The following is a 5,006-nucleotide window of genomic DNA, read 5'->3' on the forward strand; positions in this document are numbered from 1 at the left end:
GAATTGTCTTTGATTATTGAACCAGCACCATATAGTTTTGCTAATTACTGCCCTATAATATAATTTAAGATGTAGCACAACTGGACCTTCTTCCTTTACCTATTTTTCATTAATTCCTTCGATAATCTTGATTTTTTTGTTCTTCCAAATGACTTGTTAATATTTTTCTAGTTCAATAAAGTATTTTTTTTGTAATTTAATGGGGATGGCACTGAATAAGTAGATTAATTTAGGTAGAATTGTCATTTTTATTATATTGGCTCAGCCTGCCTATGAACAATTAATATTTCACCAGCAATTTAAATTTCACTTCATTTGTAGAAAAAAGTATTGTATAATTATGTTCAAATAGTTCCTGAGTTTGACTTGGAAGGTATACAGTTAATTTAATTGAATTATCCCTTATTATGGCTTCCTTTTTTTTTAAATTAACAAATTTTATTTACTAGCCATTAAAAAGTGGATGGAGAGGCTCTGGAGTTAGGAGGACCTGAGTTCAAATGTGGCCTCAAACACTTGATACTTTCTACGTGACCCTGGGCAAATCAATTAACCCGAATTGGCTCAACAAAAAAACAACAAAAAAAAATTCCTATCTAACCTTAAGGTTCAACTGAAGTCCCCCAATCCCACCCTTGTCCCAGAACACTCCCAGTTTCTCCTCTCTTTTAGATTTCTGTAAAAGAACATAGTCAAGAGAAACAGAAAAACCAAGGCAATGAATTGAGCATAAATATGGAAGGGATGCATATATTTGACTGAAACCCTGTTTTTTTAAATGAATATATTAACTAAAACACTTAAGCTAGAAGCTTTTTTAGCCTACTCAAATATTCTTTTCCTCAGCAATGTGTCTTTGGGGACGACTGGAGTGTGTCAAGAACAAAAGTGCAAAGTGGAACTGCATGTCACAAATTTTAGATCAGAAGTGTCCAGTCAATTCCTTGAAGAACAAATAGCCAATGAGAAAGCCAGTGGCTACCCAGCTTAAAAACAATAAAGCACAGGCAAGATACCAAAACCAGGCTGATACATGCTGGCAGTGTTAGAATCTCCATATTTGCAGCGCATGTGTATGGCATTCCACAAAGCATCAAGAATGTGACATTCTTCTTTCTTTTTTTTTTAAGGTTTTTGCAAGGCAAACGGGGCAAGGCCACACAGCTAGGTAATTATTAAGTGTCTGAGGCCGGATCTGAACCCAGGTACTCCTGACTCCAGGGCCGGTGCTTTACCCACTACGCCACCTAGCCACCCCAAGAATGTGACATTCTAGGGTTATATCAAATTCAAAATGATGGAATAGGGTAAAGCAGTAATTGGCTAGAGATATGTACTCAATAAAAAGAGCTACCAAGGTTGCCATCCATCCCCTAGGTAGCAGTACTAGAACACTGACCAAGCCAAAATTGGTAATGTAAATAAACTACTGAGCTAGAACAGTATGGTGGTGAGTCTAGATCCAGATGCATACTTATTGAACAGGATCATAAAGTAGGGCCATGCCAACAAAGACATCTTTGAGGTAATGAATCTGCCTCACATCTTCATTATTTTCTATTACTTTCTAATTTTTCTGAAGCCAGTACTATTCCTATCTATTATCTTCTTGCTAAACTTTTTTTTGGTAATATATAGAAATATTGATGATGTATGTAGACTTATTTTATATCCTGCTACTTGGCAAAACTATTAATGGTTTCATCTAGCTTTTTAGTTGAATCTCTAGAATTTTCCAAGTATACTATCATATTATCTGAAAAAAAGAGATAGTTTTATTACTTTATCACACATTCTGATTCCTTCCATTTCTTTTATTTCTACTATAATATTGAATAATATGGGTGATAATTGTTATCTTTGTTTCATTCCTGATCTTATTGGGAACGCTTCTAACTATCTCCATTACAAATAATGTTTGCTGATGGTTTTAGGTAGATGCTACTTATCATTTTAAGGAAAAATCCATTTATCCCTTTGTTTTCAAATGTTTTTTAAAAGGAATGATTATTATATCTTGCCAAAAGTTTTTGCTTAATCTATTGATATAATTATGTGATTTTTTTTGTTACTTTTGTTATTGATATAATTAACCAGTCCTGCATTCCTGGTATAAATCTCACTTGGTCATAATGTACAATCTTTGTGATATATTGTTGAAGTCACCTAACTAGTATTTTATTGAGGATTTTTGCATCAAATTCATTAGAGAAATTGGTCTCTGATTTTCTTTCTCTGTTTTTGCTCTTCCTGGTTTATGTATCAATACCATATTTTTTTTAGGTTTTTGCAAGGCAGATGGGGTTAAGTGGCTTGCCCAAGGCCACACAGCTCGGTCATTATTAAGTGTCTGAGGCCGGATCTGAACCCAGGTAATCCTGTCTCCAGGGCCGGTGCTCTATCCACTGTGCCACCTAAATGCCCCTGGGCAGGTTATTCTTAGTAGCAGATCCAGATCCTTTGCTTTTCAGAATGTCATATTCCATACCCTTTGTTTTTTTAGAGGAAGCTGTTAAATCTTGTGTTATCCTGACTAGAGCTCCACAATATTTAAAGTGTTTCTAGTTCCTTGCAATGTTATCCTTGACCTGAGACTCTGAAACTTAGTTATAGGGGTGGCTAGGTGGCGTAGTGGGTTAAGCACCAGCCCTGGAGTCAGGATTACCTGGGTTCAGATCCGGCCTCAGACACTTAATAATGACCTAGCTGTGTGGCCTTGGGCAAGCCACTTAACCCCACTGCCTTGCAAAAACTAAAAAGAAAATTGAAGTATAATATGCAGACTCTTTTTTTTTATCATGACTTTCAAATCCATGATAGTCCAACAATTCTTATATTACCTCTCTTTGATCCATTTTCTAGGTCAATTTATTTTTCTAATGAGATGCTTCATATTCTTTTCTATTTTTTTCATTCTTTTGATTTTGTTTTATTATTTCTTGATGTCTTATGAAGTCATTAGCTCCCCTTTACCAAATTCTATTTTTTTTTAAGTTTTTGCAAGGCAGTGGGGTTAAGTGGCTTGCCCAAGGCCACACAGCTAGGTCATTATTAAGTGTCTGAGGCCGGATCTGAACCCAGGTACTCCTGACTCCAGGGCCGGTGCTCTATCCACTGTGCCACCTAGCCGCCCCATCTTGCATTCTTTCAGCATTCATCTCATTTCTTTTTTCCAGTTTTCCTCAATATCACTCATTTGATATTTAAAGTTCTTTTTAAGCTCTTCTAACTCTTTTTGGGCTTGTGACCATTTACATTCTTCTTTTAAGCTTTACATGAAGTCATTTTGTCCTCTGAGTTTGAACCCTGATCATCTCTATCACCATAGTAACTATCTCTGGTGGGATTCTTTGTTTTTTACTCATTTCTTAACAGCCTATTTCTTTTATGCTAGAATCAAGCTCTGCTCTGGGCGGGGGCGGGGGATAAAGTCTTAGGGTTCAGGTTTTTCATGCTCTTGTATTTTGAGCTCTATCTTTGACCTCTTGGCTTTTCCAGTGTTCTATAACCTGAGGCCAGATGTGGTCACTACTCTTCTGGCTCCCACTTTGGTCTATAGGTGACTTCAGGTGTTCCTCTCTGCCATGGGACTTGACAAAGGTCCCCAGCACTGCTACCGCCAAAAATGCTCTATTGGTTGCAGATGTCAGTTTATTCCTCTGCCCTGGAAACCAGAGACTCTACTGTGAGTGGCCACAACTAACATGGCCTCTGCTCCTCTGTGCCATACTTAGCAGTATGTGCTTGCCAGTCTGGTCAGTGCCCCTGAGTCCTGTATCCAATACCAGCAGAAGGTCCCAACAATCTCCCCTGATTAACTGCCTATACTTGTAACCAGCTGTGGGACAAAAGCTCTGGAAGCTGAAGTTGTAGCTGCCCCTCGGGGTTTGCTGGTTGTTGATTCATTGCTAATCTGTTCAGAAGAAGATGTACCTCAATTAGTCTAGGCCTCCACTCTGGGAAGTCAGATCTTTTCTAATGTCTTCCCAAGTAGTCTTACCCTGTATTACTACATAATTATTTATTAATTAATTATTTCTGCTGCTCTAAAATTTACTTTGAGGCATCATTTTAAGTTATTTGTGGAGGAATTTCAGAGACTCATGTAGTTTCCTGCATTATTCTGCCATCTTCCCACAATCCCCTTACAATGTTGTACAGTATATATACATTGTTCTCTTACTTTTCCTTGTGTAACTTTTAATCAATTCATACAAGTCTTTCCAGGTTTCTCTGAAACTGTCTCTTTCATCATTTCTCATAACATAATAATATTTTATTATATTCATCCTGGAGTCTTACTCCCAAGACCCAAGAAGTTAAAATCTTCACTCAGATATTTACTATCTATGTGATCCTGGCAAGTCATTTAATATCTGTGTCTCAGTTTCCTCAACTCTAAAATGGAGAGAAGGTTGTTGTGAGAATCTAATGAGATAGTGTTCGTAAAATTCTTAGCACAGGGACCAGCACATAGTAGGCACTATATAAATGTTTGCTCCCTTACTTTTATGTCATCTTTGCCAATTTGCTAGGTTTTATATGAAACCTCAGAATGATTTTCCTTTTCATTCCTCTTTGATTTGTTATATTATTTCATATGATTGTTCATAGTTTGCAATTCTCTTGAGATTTGCTTGTTCATATCCTTTGATTAATTATCAATTGGGAAATAACTTTTCCTTTTCTATATTTCTGTTAGTTATATCTATATCTATATATATATATCCTAGAGATCAGATCCTTATTAAAATATTTGATATAAAGATATTTCCCAATCACTTATTTCTTCTCCTCCTCCTTCTCTTTCTTCTCTCCTTCTCTTCCTCCTTCTCTTCCTCCTTCTCCTTCTCTTTCACTCCTGAAACCATTTAAAGTCCCTCATTATAATTTCATAAGCTGTCGACATTCTAGATTTTTCCTACTGGCCAGCTGGAGACATTGCACTCAATGAGTAAAGCCTCTAGGGATCCCAACACCAAACCTCTGAATCTTCACATAACTGA

At 36.7% G+C, this 5,006-nt stretch overlaps 1 pseudogene; it reads right to left on the reverse strand.

Annotated features, from left to right (window-relative positions):
- Positions 1-826: 826 nt before the first annotated feature.
- LOC141498626 (transmembrane protein 187-like) lies at positions 827-3,906 on the reverse strand (annotated as a pseudogene).
- Positions 3,907-5,006: the final 1,100 nt, after the last annotated feature.

This window comes from Macrotis lagotis, chromosome X, assembly GCF_037893015.1.
Source record: "Macrotis lagotis isolate mMagLag1 chromosome X, bilby.v1.9.chrom.fasta, whole genome shotgun sequence".
Taxonomy (NCBI): Eukaryota; Metazoa; Chordata; class Mammalia; order Peramelemorphia; family Peramelidae; genus Macrotis; species Macrotis lagotis.